Source organism: Zootoca vivipara, chromosome 1, assembly GCF_963506605.1.
Source record: "Zootoca vivipara chromosome 1, rZooViv1.1, whole genome shotgun sequence".
NCBI lineage: Eukaryota > Metazoa > Chordata > Lepidosauria > Squamata > Lacertidae > Zootoca > Zootoca vivipara.
This window is the reverse complement of record NC_083276.1, coordinates 65,334,518-65,352,057: the sequence shown is the minus strand read 5'-3', so window position 1 is coordinate 65,352,057 and position 17,540 is coordinate 65,334,518. Positions and strand designations below refer to the sequence as shown.

General features: G+C 42.7%; 1 protein-coding gene and 1 long non-coding RNA gene across 2 annotated transcripts in view; both read right to left on the bottom strand.

The window, feature by feature from the left end:
* SPON1 (spondin 1) overlaps positions 1 to 17,540 on the bottom strand; it is a 285,794-nt gene that overhangs the window by 119,290 nt on the left and 148,964 nt on the right. The window lies entirely within an intron of this gene.
* On the bottom strand, positions 2,976 to 12,080 carry LOC132592275 (uncharacterized). Its single transcript, XR_009557721.1, has 2 exons — positions 11,496 to 12,080; positions 2,976 to 6,506 (listed from the first exon to the last, which is right to left on the bottom strand). It is a non-coding gene; the product is annotated as an uncharacterized LOC132592275 (long non-coding RNA).

Below are 17,540 nucleotides of genomic sequence, written 5' to 3'. Positions count from 1 at the left end.
CAATATTAGGAGATGAATGTAGGGACTTGTTTAAAAGTAGATTCTAAGCAGGAAAGAAAACAAGAATAATGGGCACTTTTGGACAAGGTGATTACTCTGTAAAAGCCATGTTTTTGTTCACTTGTTATTTATGGAGCATCTTCAACGTATAATCCTCACTCTGTGTTAACTCTAAGATGCTTCAATTTTGGTGGGTGCGGAGGGGACTCAGAAAATTTGCCCTTTCTGAAAGGAAGGGAAAGCACCACTCAGTGCTTCTCTTCCATCTTTTTTTAAGTGGAGTGGCTTTGATGTGTGTTCCTCTTTATTTTCTCCCTGAGCTTACCTTTTCCATTTACTGCCATTTCCAGTTACTGCCAAGTGCCATTCCAAAATGTTTTCAGAAAGTGACAATCCAAACAGGCTGAAAGAATAGGGCTGAATAGACTTCACTGACTCTCCAGAGCTCCACCCACAAGCCGGCTATGAAGACCAGCTGAGCCTTCCCCACCCCAACACACTCTCTGCTTGCAGGAGCTCCCATGGCTGCTTCAGGGTGCAGACGACATGTTGGGTGGGGGGCATTTTGGATGGATGATTGCAATGGACTACAAATCATGGGGGGTCATAAAGTAGAAAGGGAATAGCTGTCCATCTGGTTTCATTGCCAAAAATTGGGGTGGGGGTGGGGAATGAGGAAATGGGGATAAATAAATTTATGAAAACCACAGGAAGGAGGATAGTGAGCAGCCCATCAGTCAGTCAGAAACCCTGGATCTGTGCTATGATAGGAGCCAAGGGCAGGGGGAGGAACTGGAGGACACAAGTCTCCTCACATTCTGAGCCTGGTTGATCATCACTTCAAACAAAGGCTAAAACAGAAATGATCAGACCCGTTCCCTGCATAAGTCAGCAGCCAAGCACTCTTTTCATATTTCTTTCAAGCACGTGTGTATTTGACAACTTTGGAGGAAGGACATTTATTTTTATTTTTATTTTTTGCTGTTCAACTCTTTATTAAATTTTTGTTTTTACAAAACATAGCAAAATATCCCAAAATGGCAATACAAAATAAACAAAACACATAGAATAATATAATAACAGGATATTCCCAAGTAAAATACAATCCTTGATAAATCAGAATCAAAAATCCTTTCATCCAATCATATCAGCCCAATCCTTTATCTCCTCCCCTTCCCTCCTCTCCTGATATTTGCCCTCCCCTCCCCCTCCTGACTTCCCTCACCGATATACGATCTCATTTAATCTTACCTATAAATTTTCTGTTGCGTTATATAAATTATATTTGAAATACTTTCCCTTCCTGTACAATATTTTCCTCCTTGTGAGCTTAACCCTTATGTGTTCGCGCTTGATTAGCTTACATTTCCATATTTTGCCACGTACACTTCTACCATTTTCCATTCTTCCTTCAGCTTCTGGATAGAACCCCTCTTATAATTACAGTCAATTTTGCCATTGCCCTATATTCATACAGTTTAGATCTCCCCTCCGGTATTTCTGGTATCACTTCTGTTTTCCAATGACTTGCCACTAATATCCTCACCGCTGCTGTACCATAGCGAAATATGATCTTATTCTCCTTAGGAATATCTTCTGTTACCAGCCCCAATAGGAGGAATGACATTTATCTTCCCAAGCGCCTGGACACAACACTGTACATTTTTTTCCACTCCAAGTTTGGGAAGGAAAGTGGGTGAGTGAGGGTTGAGGGAGGAGCTGGTGACCAAATAGAGAGGGGGCTAGGCACAAATGTATAAATAGTTTTAAAAGACATGGTGCAAAGGAAGCAAGCAATTGAAGCAGAGGTGAGCAAGTTGTGGTTCTCCAGATGTTGCTAGACTACAGCGCCCATCATCTCTGACTGGTCATGCTAGCTGGACCAACTCCATAATGAGAGCTTGAATCCATCATCTGGAGGAGAAATAGGTTCCCCAGCCTTGAAAGAAGCAAGTGGGCAGGCAGGTGGAACTTCATTAAAGAGCCTTCCTATTTTTCCCCTCCTCTGTGCAGATGGGAGTATACTGAGATTGCAATGAAAATGAAGCATCTTATTAGATATAATGCAGAATCACAGGTGCAATTCCACCTCTGGCCATGGCTGTCAAGTTCTCCCTTGTTTAAAGGGAAATTCCCTTATGCTGAATAGGCTTCCTCGCGAGAAAAGGGAAAACTTGACAGCTTTGCCTCTGGCTCATTGTGCAAGAGCAATGCTTCACCAGGACTAACAGGCGTTAATTAGGAAGCACCCAATAATTCTTTTTCAGTCCTTAAAGCTAACTGTACATAGTATACAGAAAAATAATGCAATTATATTGTGTGTACAAACCACATTTGGGATTTCCTCCCCAATTTTAACCCCATGTTTTATCAATATTTCAGCAGCTAGAAATCAGGAAACTTGACAGCAGTTAATCCCAAAGTTTCAGAGTTATACTCAATATTTTTACATAGTAAAAAGCATAAACTCCTGGGTTGAAACTCTATACATCAAGTTTTGACTCATAGTAAATGTTAATGACCATGTTTATAACCTCTTGAAAAGAGAGGTTAATGATGGGGAAAGCTGCCTAAACTTAATTCTAGCCACACCAGGAAGGCCAGCAGTAATGATGCAAGCAGTGGGGGAAGTGCTTCTGAAAGAAGGCAAAACAGCTTCTTTAATGCTGGATTTAAATGTTTAGTCCATAAACATTTCTTAGAACGGTGTTAGGAGAACAAATGTAGTCAAGCTACTGGGCAAGCGGCTTCAAAAACATTACCAGCAGGCTCAGGGGGAAGATTTGTATCCTGAGAGCCAGAGCTTGTACTTTTGATATGTTTGATTCAAAAGGCTTCTGCAGAAATTCTGGACAAGTATTTTCATCACAATGTATCGCTTGGTATTACTTATTCAGCTCTGCAGCAGTGCTGGCCCATGACTTTTTGATACCTGAGGCGAACCACAAAAATGGTTCTCTCCCCAGCCAGGGAAGAAGGGGTGAGCGAAGATCTACACCAGGAACAAGGGAGGAAGTGAAGATCTATATCAGGAACAGGAGAGTGGGAGGAATCAAATCAACCTTACCCAATGATTGAAGTGAGAATCAAAGACCATTGCAGCAGCAGCAGCAGCAGCAGCAGCTGGGGGGTGGGATGAAAAGCATCCCCCAAACACCAAGAAGCCACTCCAGAGGTAGCATGGGGGGAGGCAGCTATGGAGGTGGCAGATCCAGCATGCTGCAGTTATCTCTGGCACTGTGTCAGCAGCAGCAACGGACAATGCTTTCCTTGCAGGCCAGAACTGTGGCCCCATTGATGCTGCCGCATGACGTAATTGTCTCACCTTGCCTCATGGGTGGGTGGTCCAGGCCTGCTCTGCAGCTTCACAAATGCAAACATTTCTGGTTAAAGCCAAGCTCAGTTGGTTGAACTTAGTTCCCCCTGAGGTCAGTTGGACATGTTCATGACTTAAGTCCCTTTGACTTCAGTGGGTCCCAAACTAGTCTTGTATGCAACCCATGGTGTATTGAAAACCAGCCTTTTAGAGCAGCATATTAAATTGTGCCCACAACATTGAGTGGGGTATGAGAGCATAAACCATGTGTAGGCTGAGGAGCATTTATAAGCAGTATTCATGGATTTAGCTTTCTGGGAAGATCCAATAAGTCGATCTAACAATTTAGGAGCACCCAAAGCACACAGTTCACAAATATTGTAGACACCAACGGATGTAATTGAAGATGCTACCATTCAGCACTCAGTAAATGACATTTAAACAGCAATATAGAAGACGACAACAAAAATGCCGTCTAGCTGATTTAATATATAAATTCCACAAGTGACCCATTTCTTCCACACACAAAAAGACTGCCTATCTATCGTCAAATCTGGATTCCCCCATAAAGTTAATTAGGCATGAGTTTATGGATCTCTGTTCCCTAAAGCAGAGCTTCTCATCTGAGGCACCATTGCTACGCCTTGAAGGGGGAGCAGCCTGGAGTAGGACGTGAAATTCAGCATCTCAATTTCCTCCTCAGGTTAAAGCCCCCAATGCTAACCTTGAGCTCTCCATACACAAGACGAAATCGGAAGATGCTGTGCTGAGAGACTCGTTAGCCAAGATGGGGGCTCTGAATGAAGGGCTGGCTCATGACTAAGTCAGCCTCGACTGCATAATTCTACAGGTAACAAAGACAGCCAGTCTGTAGCAGAAGGTGTAGCTGAGTGTAGTCACTGCTTATGTGAGCAGGTAGGCACAGGTGGCCCTACCATTGGGCAAGTGGAGTCAATTACCTCCGGCAGAGGATTTGAGTCAGCTTTAATTGTGGTGGAGGGTGAGATAACAGATCGGATCCCTGGCAACAATCACCTTAAGGGTTAGAACAGCATGCTCACAGTTCAGAATTCCCCACAACTCCCAGCATTCTAAAGCAGGCATAAGCAAACTCGGGCCCTCCAAATGTTTGGGACTAAAATTCCCATCATGCCTAGCTAACAGGACCAGTGGTCAGGGATGATGGGAATTGTAGTCCCAAACATATGGAGGGCCGAGTTTGGAGATGCCTGCTCAAACACATGCCTGGGGCTTGGCAACAACATTGCAGTTTTTTTCAATATTCAGGATCCCTCCCCCTTAGAACCCCAAACAGGCCACCCGGAATTATTGTAACTGAGAACCACAGAACACTATGCCTGTTCTAAAGCTTTGAGAAGATGAGATACTTGTATCTCATGGGTATCCGTGATATATTCACCAAAAAATGGGGGAAAGTGATATTCAGCTCTTTTTCTGTTTTCTATGATTTGTCTAAACCTTAGTAAAGAAAAAAGAAAAAAGAAGCAGCAGTAAACAACTTCACCATATTAGTGGAAGAGGGTGGTGGGCAGTGGAGTTACTGGTTTGCTGGGAGGGGTTGTTCTTGTTTATATCATGTATTTTGTGCTTTTATATTGTAATTTTATGTTGTGAACTGCCCTGAGATTTTCAGGTGAAGGGCAGTATACAAATTTTATATGGGAAGTGTCAGCACAATAGAAAATGAATACTTTTTGAAGTACCAAATGATGATGATAGATAGATAGATAGATAGATATAGATTTTGTGTGTGTATGTGTGAGAGAGAGCGACTTTTTTTTCCATTCTGTGTTTCTAGATAATTAATAATAATAATAATAATAAATTTTTATTTATACCCCGCCCTCCCCAGTCAAAACCAGGCTCAGGGCAGCTGACACCAACAAAACCACAAAACGTAAAAAAGAAAAACAATTAGTTAAAATACAGGTTAAAATACAATTTAAATTTAAAATTTTTAAAATTTTAAAATGCAGCCTCATTTTGAAATGGCCCAAATCAAAACCATAAGGGAGGAGAACATAGGGGTCAGACTGAGTCCAGGCCAAAGGCCAGGCAAAACAGCTCCATCTTGCAGGCCCTGCGGAAAGATGTCAAATTCTGCAGGGCCCTGGTCTCCTGTGAGAGAGTGTTCCACTAAGTTGGGGCCAGTACTGAAAAGGCCCTGGCCCTGGTTGAGGCCAGTCTAACCACCTTATGGCTCGGGATCTGCAAAATGTTGTTATTTGTGGACCTTAAGGTCCTCCGCGGGGCATACCAGGAGAGGCGGTCCCGTAGGTATGAGGGTCCTAAGCCACATAAGGCTTTAAAGGTCAAAACCAGCACCTTAAATCTGATCCTGTACTCCACCGGGAGCCAGTGCAGCTGGTGAAGCACTGGATGAATGTGGTCCTGCGGCAGGGATCCCGTAAGGAGCCTCGCCGCAGCATTCTGCACCCGCTGGAGTTTCTGGGTCAGCTTCAAGGGCAGCCCTTGGCATCTTGCTAATTCCAAGAATTCTGTTGTTTTATAGTAACAAGAAATGCATAGAGATGCAAATGTCTTTGTCAGATTACATTTTTACAGCTTCATTTTTATACTGTGCACACCAGTGCTGTTGGTGTGGTAGAAACAAAGGATGCAAACAGGAGATGCATAAATTAGCTTGTGAACTGATGCCTGTAAAAATGATATATTCCTGGCTCAATACTACTAAATTTGTATGCATTCAAAACAACCACCTTAATGTCTAAGCCGGTTTCAACAAACTAATTTAACTCCAATGAGCTATTTAAGCCTATTAAATATTTCCACTCTATTGACATGATGTTAGATTTGAAATCAACATCTTTTCATAGTGCCAGATCCAAAGAAATTAAACCATTTAAAGTGCATTAAAATACCATCAAAGGTCTAATTTCCCACAAAGAGTGAATAAATTGAAGGATAAATATGGCCTTGGAACAAGCAAGTGAAACTCCACAGGCTTCCTTCACTTTGAAAAGTTGAAAAACCTGCACTTATAATGATGGCCAAAAAAAAATGGAGCACACATGGCACATTTGCCCTGAATAAACAGCTAGTACAGTCTCCCCTATATTTCTAGACTGACTCCACTCCTGACCCACCCATAGAAATGCTGCCATTTTACTCTGTCAAAGTATTTCTCCTATTGGGGATGCTGGCTAGCCTAGTGTGACGACCCTGGTCCCACTCTGCCTTACTATCACCGCGACACAGGAATCCAGAAGGGGAAAACACCCACCCTCTTCTCCTGACGCCTCAAAAATATAAACCCCTTTTACTAATGGGTTTCTTAGTAAGGAGAGCCTTCCAGCTTGCGTGGCCTGGTACCTTAAGAAACTCTAGGCTGTCCCCCAGGAATAACCTCTTGCCTCCAGTAAAGGGTCTCCCTCAGTTGGATTCCCCCACTGTAGAAGTTTGCCCTATGCACTCTGGCAACTTCTTGGCACCTCAGGTTACCCTTCTAAGCCTCCTCCGTGTAACTTCAGGACACAAACCACCACCTCCCTGCCTGAGGTGAGTTTTGCCCTCTCTTGAGTCACCACGGCTGTGAGTCCTGGTACCTCGCTGGCAAAATACAGACGGACCTCTTGTTGGCAAAAACAGAGATGAAGTTTTATTGTGTTAAAAACATAAGTGATTCTTTAACGTGTCATTTATTAATTAGCTTTGTTCCAGTTGTACAAAATAAACTCAGTCAAACATTTAACTTTAAGTTTTCCTAGCCTCTTAACTGTCTTCATACAAGCCACCTCATAACACCACCCCACACCTTCCTCCCTCTCCCTCCTCACTGACCAAACCGACTCTCCCTCCTTTTTTAAAACCGGGCACAGTCCCGCCCCCATCAGAGTTCTATGCCAGTCAGGCTGGAGGTGGGTTAACTCTTTGCCAGCCGGGCAGGAATAAACATTTCAAAAGTGCTTCAATTTGTCACATATCTCCCCCACCACAAAGACATTGCGTCGGCTTGCTCTTAACTAACTAGAGCAATGCCAAAGCAATGGGCTTGGGGTTATAAATCCTTCAATGCATTCTATAACACTCATATTACAAAGTCAACTAAATTAACATCTCATAAACTTGTACACAAATAAACCATGTTTGACATGTGTTAGATTATAACGCCTAAGCACAAATGTTTTGCTAGGGTTACCACCGTTTCATATAATAATTTGCACCATTCTATACCTCTCAAAAATATACCTAGACAAAGCGTCCGCTATGATGTTTTCCTTCCCACTTATGTGCTTACCCTGTGTCTATTTTATAAGTTGCTAGGCTGGTCCTCCCTGGGATGTTTGAGAAGATCTGAGCAAACTGAGCAAGGACTATTTTTAACTGCTCCTTTTGCTCTGGGGTCAGACTTTCATCGAATGACACTTCTGCTAGAGTTGTGCCATTACTCAGCTCTCCCCACCCAGTTAAATGAATCCCTTGGGTCACCTTCCCCTTTACTTGTAACACCAACTTATTTCTGTCAAAATAAGGCTTAAGTAAATTTACATGAAAGTTTTTACATCGGTTCCCTTCCCCATCTAACTCTACCAAATAGTTCACCGCTGATATCCTCTCGACCACTTTGAAGGGACCGTCCCACAACATCTCCAACTTCTTTCGACGTCTTGTTCTTAACACGAGCACACTGTCACCAGGCTGGAAAGTTCTGTCTCTTTCGTGTGCATCATACCACCGCTTCTGTCGACGCTGTGCCTGTTGCAAGTTGTGAGCAGCTTGCTCCCGTAGCTCTTGAAGGTCGCTCTGCAGCTCCTGTAGATACGTCACAACATCAGGGCTGTCGATCTGCTCCTCCCCTGACCACGCTGCTTTCATCAAGTCTAGGGGTCCTCGTGGCTGTCGTCCAAATAGGAGTTCAAAAGGACTGAACCCTGTGCTCTCCTGCGGCACTTCGCGATAACCAAATAGGAAGTGTTGCAGCCTCTCATCCCAGTCGTTAGGATGATTGATGGAATAGGTTTTTAGCATCCGGCTCAGGGTTGAATTAAATTTCTCCGTCAAGCCATTCGACTGCGGATGATAAGCCGTAGTTTTAACATGCTTAACCCCACAAAGAGTTAAAAGCTCTTCCATGGTCTTGGATGTGAAGGATGTCCCTAAATCTGTTATAATTTCCTTGGGGAATCCCAGCCTTAAGAACACCGACATGAGGGCTTTTGCTACAGTCTTTGAGTCAATGTCCTTTAGAGGTATTGCTTCTGGATAGCGCGTAGCATAATCCACTAGGCATAAAATAAACTTATTCCCCCTTTTTGTAACTCTGGAGATAGGCCCGAGGATGTCCACTCCTACTCTGGAAAAGGGCTCAGTAATTACGGGAATAGACTGTAACAAGCCTCGCGTTTTGTCCGCTCTTTTGCCTGCTTTTTGGCAGATCACACAGGACTTGCAATACTCTTTGATGTCTTTGCCCATCCCAGGCCAGTAAAATCTTGCTTGGATTCTATCACTAGTCTTTCTAATGCCTAGATGCGCTGCTGAGGGTGCGTCGTGTGCCATTTGTAGCACTTGCAACCGGTAAGCTCTTGGCAACACTAACTGTTTCTTCCTTTCCCAAACAGCAGCAGTTTTCCTCCTCCTAGAAATTCTATACAGTCTTCCCTCAATGGTGGTAAATAAGCAGGGGTTCTCTACAGTTACTTCTGCAGTAGGACTTTGTGCTTTACCCCACAGCTCTTTTATAGTTTCATCCTCTTTTTGATCACTCAAGAATTGGGCACCGTGCTCCTGGACCACTGGCACACTAATCAGCCCTTCATCCTCACCAGGCTCTATGGGTGACTCTATAACTGCAGGAGGATTACTCTCAGTGACTTGAGACTGTGACCTAGTTATCACTTGAATACGGTGCTTCTGACTAGCTAGGTCATTCCCTATTAAAAAGGGTACCTCCAATTCATTTAGGATTCCTACTCTCCATTTGCCACAAAATCCTTTGTAGGTAATATTAACTTCAGCTAATGGTACTTCAAAATGTGGCCCCCATATGCCTTTTAAACTATAGGACTGACCCTTGAGGTACTGCTCCTTTGGAACAAATTGTGATTTGACCAGTGAGACCTCTGCTCCTGTGTCCCTCAAACCTAAAAAAAACTGACCATTTAATTCAATTGGCTCCATGTAATCTTGGTTGCACTCCTGCTCAGCCCTCCAGACCTGTAAGACCTTAGAAGTAGTCTCAGCTGGACTGTCTGATTTCTCTGAGTCTTCTGTCTGAGGCGAGCTATTTTCCTGAGACTGCATTACCAGTTTTACTTGTTTAGCTGCAGAAGGTGTAGTTTGCGACTTAACCAGCAGGGGGCACCTGGCACGTACATGGCCCTCACGATTACAGAAAAAACAAGTGATTTTCTTAGACCCTGTCTTGTCAGAAACTGATTCCCTGACAGGAAAATTTTCTTGCCTGTCTTTATTTTCTCTGTTTCTCCATGGATTACCCTTCTGTGAGTGTTTTGGGAATGCTATTTCATTGAAATCTCCTTGTAGTTCGTCTAAGACCTCAGCAACCCGTGCCACAGTTTTCAGTTTTTTATCCCTCAAGAACCAACGTAAATTGCTAGGGATTTGCTTAAAAAATTGTTCTAAACAAATTAATTGTTTTAACTCATCAAAGTCCTTCACTCCACTCCCTTGAATCCATCTGTCAAGTAATTTATCTAAGCGGCTAGCTAGTTGGGCATAAGTCTCTTTATGTTCCTTTTTTGCCTCACGAAAAGCCTTTCTGCTTTGTTCAGCCGTGAGTCCACATCGAACCCTGACCCTTTGCTTAAATACTTGGTAACTTGACAGCTCTTCTTCCCTCAGGTCAGCATAAATTTCACTTAGTATCCCACAAATTTGAGGTCTTAAATAAAGCATCCAGTTCTCCTCAGGTATTTGAAATTCCACACAAACGCGTTCGAAGGTAAATAGAAACGATTCGACATTATCGTCTTTTCCAAATTTGGGGAACCTTTTTAAATTAATTGCAGTACTATCATTATTAACTGGACTCTGAGTTAATTCTGATCGCAAACGTATCTCTTCAAGCCTCATTCTGTCCTGTTCTAATTGTGCCCTTATCCTCTCTGACTGCATTCTCTCCTCAGATGCCATCTTTTCCCTCTCAGCTTCAATTCTAGCTTTTTCCCTCTCACTTTCAGATGCTATCTTTTCCCTCTCAGCTTCAATTCGGGCCATCTCAATTCGTAGTTTCATCAGTTCTACCTCAGAACCTGGGCTTCCCTCAGCCCCTTCCGTTCTTTCATCTCCTTTTGCCTCTCTGGGTTTTCTTACGTGAGTCATTTTCCTCACAGGAAAATCCTGACAGACTCAAACCAAACTAGGCGCGTGAGCTTTGAATTTCGATCACGACGCTGCCACCAAAAATGTGACGACCCTGGTCCCACTCTGCCTTACTATCACCGCGACACAGGAATCCAGAAGGGGAAAACACCCACCCTCTTCTCCTGACGCCTCAAAAATATAAACCCCTTTTACTAATGGGTTTCTTAGTAAGGAGAGCCTTCCAGCTTGCGTGGCCTGGTACCTTAAGAAACTCTAGGCTGTCCCCCAGGAATAACCTCTTGCCTCCAGTAAAGGGTCTCCCTCAGTTGGATTCCCCCACTGTAGAAGTTTGCCCTATGCACTCTGGCAACTTCTTGGCACCTCAGGTTACCCTTCTAAGCCTCCTCCGTGTAACTTCAGGACACAAACCACCACCTCCCTGCCTGAGGTGAGTTTTGCCCTCTCTTGAGTCACCACGGCTGTGAGTCCTGGTACCTCGCTGGCAAAATACAGACGGACCTCTTGTTGGCAAAAACAGAGATGAAGTTTTATTGTGTTAAAAACATAAGTGATTCTTTAACGTGTCATTTATTAATTAGCTTTGTTCCAGTTGTACAAAATAAACTCAGTCAAACATTTAACTTTAAGTTTTCCTAGCCTCTTAACTGTCTTCATACAAGCCACCTCATAACACCACCCCACACCTTCCTCCCTCTCCCTCCTCACTGACCAAACCGACTCTCCCTCCTTTTTTAAAACCGGGCACAGTCCCGCCCCCATCAGAGTTCTATGCCAGTCAGGCTGGAGGTGGGTTAACTCTTTGCCAGCCGGGCAGGAATAAACATTTCAAAAGTGCTTCAATTTGTCACACCTAGCCTCAGAAACTATTACAGAGGCTCTTGGAAGTGCTACATGTCTCCTTGGTCACATCCACACCATGCAATTGAAGGACATTTAAATCACATGGCTTTCCTCAAAGAATATTAGGAACTGCCACTCATTAAGGGTGCTGGGAATTACAGCTCTATCATGGGTAAACTACAGTCCCCATGATCCTTTCGGGAAAGCCACGTGCTCTAAATGTCTCAAGCGCTGCAAAATGCTGTTAGGCAGCATGATGGGCCATTGGGGCAATGGCGGGGAGAGGAGTTCTTCTGGGATGCCTAACACATCTTCAAGGAAAATAAGATGGGAAGGGGAGAGCTTTTGAAGCTGGATCAGGAAACACCCCATCCCCTTGAACTCTTCCATTTTTCAGCCTCCAGTTAGTTACAGGTGTTCTCAGCTTACCTTCCAAGTCCCGGACTGCAGAATCCGGGACCGGCAGCCGTGTGACACCGGAAGTTGCATCGACGTAACTTCCGGTGTCGCTTTGCCCTTCAATGGGCACCCAAAATGGCCGCCGCCGGCTTCAAAAGTCGCTTGTACGCATGTCAGGAAGTGCGTCAATGCAACTTCCGGTGTCGCTCCACCCATCTATGGGCACCAAAAATGGCCGTCGACACCGGAAGTCGCGCCTATGCACTTCCGGACATGCGTAGATCCAACTTTTGAAGCCGGCGACGGCCATTTTGGTGCCCATAGAAGGGCAAATTGGAAAGAAAAAAAATGGCTGCTGGCAGGAGAAAATAACGGAGAAAAAAGGGAGATGAAGTGATACGGGGGATCACCGGGAAAAGGTAAGTAAAATCGGGGGTTTCCCGGGGAAAACGGGGTACTTGGCAGCTATGGTTCTCAGATCTTTCTGACTTAATCCAGAGCTTGCTACAGATAACTCATTCACCTCTAGTACAAGTACACATGCATTCCTACATTCCCTAAAATGCTCGCCAAAAGTTCCAATTTACTCAGGACCACAGCTACTGTCTGGAAATTGCCTTTCTTTATGACTTCACATGGTCTTCGTTTCAAGAAAATGACACAGGACAAGTCCTACGCCTGTTCACAGTTGTTTTGAGACAGCATCATTAAGGGTTACTTGATGTGTCATAGTATAAGCTCATCCATGTCAGCTATGAACTTCACAGTTGCTATCCCTCTTTGTTGCCAAATGTCTCCTTCCAAAGGCGAGAAACATCAGAAAGCTCCCTATATGCAAGCTGAAGGAAGTACTGGCATTTGATGAAAGAGGAGCAGAAGATCTTGCATAGCACCAAAGCTCAGTGCAGCAATGCAATAGCAATAGGGGAAATCAAACCACTTTTCTATTGTACAAGCCTAGCAGGTTCGAAATTGGCAAGGGCAATTGGGCTGAGAATCTCCGCCATTCGTGGCTCAAACAAAAGGAGATATTGATGGTTCCTGCTGCCTTAATTTAAAATAGAGAATGGCACTGGGAAAGCTATTCAGCTTGACCTGAACTAGTCGAGGTTTGTTAGGAGTAACTTGGGTTCTGTGGTTTTTATGAAATTCATTTTGCACTGTTCTCTCCTGGGTATGAAACTTGTGATTTCGAGTGGACATATTGGCCATGAGAAAGAAAGCTGCACACGGAGAAAGAAAAATGGTATTCCATTAGCTTTGATTGGGAGAAAGCTAATACCCTGAAAGAGTATGATCCACTGTAATTCAAAAGGCTTGCTTGGGGGACTCCCAGCTATCAAGTCTGAAAATGAGTTCTCTGTGAAGATGAGAAATAAATTGTTGGGCACGTCAACTCCTCGTCTTCCAAGTAAACCCTGAGTGTGTACAGCTGCAAGGGCCAGAGTTCAGCATCTATTTCAAAAACAGAGCACTCTTCTCACATTCTCTCCCACAATGCCTCCTTGGCTAGGCTACGGTTAACATTGTTTTAGCTTACATTATTTATTGAGATTACTGCTAATCCATTTTCAAACCAAGAATTCTCAAAGTGGCTTGCAAAAACTATGCAGCAGTGAAGACGACAATCAAAGCAGCCGAAAGCAATGCAGAATGAACAGTGAGTAAAAACAGAGAGCAGAAACAATACGGAAATAAAGCAACATCTAAAATCAATTGAATGGCTGGGCAAATAAAGGCTTCTTAAAGATCATCAAGCTTGGCTCCAGGTGAGCTGCCTGGGTGTCCATAATGGGGGCACCACTACTGAAAAGGCTCTTTGCCCATTCACAACCCACCAGTCCTTTAACTGTGGGGATGCATGGAGACGAGCCATTTCTAATGTAGGGGCAGTAGCCAATTAAGTAGATCCACTAGTGCAAGGACTTCTGAGCTCCCACCCTCTGGGTGTGCTTGCAGCATCTTTTAATATCTGTTTAGTGGATTCCTCCAGCCTTGCAGCACTGATTTGAGGGTATCCCGAGAGGAGGACAGAGGAGCAGGAGAGGAAAGCCAAAGGTCTTTGCCTTAGTGACTTTACTTCACTGGGTATTGCCCTAGAACGTGACCCTCAAGGTAAAGGCAGATCACTGTGGGAGATGGTGCTTTTTTAGGTTTGGTCCATGCTTTTGGTACTACACCTCCATCAAATTTATGAAGTTCATCTAGTTTATACCTCTTTCGTCAAATTTATTCATTCCAAGCATTGAAGACAGATAACATAATTTATTTAAGCAGTGCCATTTTACGCACAATAGTTCAGATACCTGTTGGGTAGGAACACCTTGGCTGATCTGTCATTATAGACGCACGTTCTTGCACCAGCAGACAATTTCTTATACTGGGTGCAAAACGCAACACATCTCAAAAATAACCATGTAACACAGTGACTACAAGTGATGGGCTCAGGCAAAGAATTAATAAAGACCTCATTTGTGTCAAATCTGAAGTATCTGACCAATATAGTGGACTCCAATTTGCCATTTTTCCTCCCAGGCAGATGACAGAAATTTAATTAAATCAATACATCTCTCCTCAAAGCTGGCTTGTACTCCCCCTGCCTCACCTCGCCACTGCCTTCTTGGCCATTATTGCACTCAGTATTTCATCTCAAATAAATGTCAAAATTTATAGACGACCCCCTATAATTAATGAGGTAATTATGCCAAAGAGAGAATTTTATCTATTTAACAGTAACTTTTAAAAAAGTTAAACATTTTTATGGATACAATACTCAGTAAACATTGTCAACAGAACACCTATTAAAAGTAAATCGAGTAAATAAAACAAACCCACTGTTCCCATCGTTTCTTTGGTGTGTTTTTAAGGGAAGTGTGTTAAGAATGAATTTAATAGTTACTTTAGGGACATAAGAATGCCCCCAACTGGCATTACATTTTGGAATTTAGAAAGCATCCGAGAACAGCAATAAGAAGAAAATTTAGATCTCCTATATTTTGAGAAGATCCCCACCATTTGTGCATCTATGTGAAAACTGTAAGCTAAGGCTGAGGGAAACGAAAATTTTAAAGAGAGAAAGGAGCTCCAGGTGTTAGAAGAAAGATTCTTTTCAGGCCCAGCACATTCCCCACCCCCTTTGGGAGAACTATAAATATAAAAAATGTGCATATATGGCAAGTACTGTATAATAATTTCATACTGAGTAATTGGAGAATAGAATGAAAGAAATCTGTTTAGGCTGCATCTTGAGCCATATTAAATTTGTTTGTTCTTGTTATAGGAGTTGTTTTATTGTTAGACAATTGTTCTGTTGTTAACTTGGTTTGTCTAGATATTCTTTTGTTCCTGTCATGCATGTCTATATATTTTATAGGGTTGGGTTTTTTGGGGGGGGTTTATAGCATATAATTTGATATATTGGCCTTATTTTTTATTGGGATTGTATTATACGTCACTACAATCTTCTGATCCACAAACTTTTGCTATCCCATTTCCTAGGTGCATAGTCATTTCTTGTATTTATAGTACACCAGACAAAAGGATTATTCCGAAAAGCGTCGGGCCTGAAAGAAATCTCTTTTTTTATATGCTTTTTTTCTTTCCTGTCTGTGGTGCTTTCTTGGTTTTGAAATTGAGAAGAAAGATAGGCAGTGTTCTGGCATTGGGAAGGAACATATCTTAAGAGTTGAGAATAAAATGAAAGCTAAGCAATAAGATGAATGTCGTGATGGTTCAGAATCTCCCATCTCCACTAGGTCACCACTGCCTCACCTCTGCAGTGTGTTGCTTGCCTCATCTACTGAAGCCCATGCAGACTATTTTATTAAATGATGCAACCAGATACAATGGGAGCCATTTTGTTCACATTTGCCTTCTTGTTTTATTTCAAGTTTCCAGTCCTTGCTTTAAAATCTCCCCAGTTCTGACTGCTCTTTCTCTCAAACTGATCCAGTCTTCCCATTGCCATCTCCTTCTGTTCCCAACTGATTCCTTTGACCATAGGATTCCCTATTCCTGAAACAACTTCCCCACTTGATTCTATCCAATATCTTCCCTCTCAGCCTTCAGGTCAACCTCTTTGACAAAGCCAGTGCTGACCCATGTTATCTACTGCCTAAGTTTCCTTTCCTATTTTTATTCTTTGGATGGATGGCTCCTATTTACAGTACGCCTGTCCATAATGCTTTGCATTTGTTCCTTCCTTAGTCACTTTCATCTGTTTTCTGCCTCAGTTTGCATATTTTTATGCATAAAAACTTGCATTGCTTATGTACACATTTATGCTACAGCCTGCATTTTATATGCATTTTGCTTCCCCCCCCCCCCTAATTTAATAACTGTATCGTAAAAATTCCTTGACGGATGAAAACTGAAGGATAACTGCATTCTGATGTCAGTAATAATAAACCTTTGTTGTGGTCCAAAGACCCATAGAACAATTTCAGAACAAAATACAGTTAAGACAGCCAACCACAAAAGAGAGAGAACCCGAGGCGGTCATTTTGTTTTGTCTCGAGCTTGATGATCTTTGTTTCTTTTGACTTCCAAAAGAAACTTTGCCACGGCCAGCGTAATATCATTAGACCTGTCACCCAAAAGATATTTAATATGGGAGGCTTCAGATTTTCCCTGCAGATTTGCCAGTAGGGGTTTGATCAGTTGGTCCCTTGCTTGCTCGTACTGCCCACAATGCAGTAAAATATGCAATCGATGTCCTGAGAACATAAACAAAGCCTACTCTGATAAGGGATGCCTCTCAGTCTACCATTTAGCACTTCCGAAGGAAATCCATTTAGTCTGGCTTTGGTAAATAAAAGTTGATAGGTCATTATTACATGAGGTCAATTTTCAGTTCCTTTGCTTTGAAATGTGCTCGCAACAAAATATGGAGCACCTTGATTTTACCCCATGAACACCTGTACATTGTGAACTTCTTTTCCCTTTCCTGATAAGCTTCCTTGGGCAGGAACACCTCCACTTCTATGGGTTATAGCCAACTAACTTTTACTCAGAGTAGAACCACTGAAATTAATAGCTGTGAGATAGCCATTTCTATTAATTTCAATGGGTCTGCTCTTGGTAGGACTAACTTTGGCCACAACAGTGCCTACCTAGCAGGCACCTGCTGCTAAATTTAATGTTAAATAGTAAAAGAGAAGAATCAGACATTTTTATTTAAAATATGCCAATAGATCAACTATCTCATTGTGATAACAGAATTAAGGAAACACCTAAGCTACCTTATGCTTTTAACTTTAAACCGGAATGTTATGTTTACCTCCAGAGTGCAGTCAGATAAATTACTGCTATTAAAGAGCTGATCTCATCAACACATGGCAGCCTTATCTTCCCATGTACTGAGAGGAAAATAGAATTGTCCTATTGCTTAGAACCCATCTCATTTTCTTACGCCTCACAAAACTCAGAGAAATAAAAGACATTATCACTATCATCAGCTGTTTTTGAGCTCTCACAAAGATCGAGCCAGCATTCCTCCTGCCAGAGTCCTTGAAGAATAAACCAGTGAAAGCCATTCTGCTTAACTCCTTGGTGTTTTTCCTCGTTTCAATTTACAAATACGGGAAATAGTGATTCCTATTAGAATCATCTCTTCTGCACACTGTACTAATTGGCATTACATTTTGGTAGTCAAGAG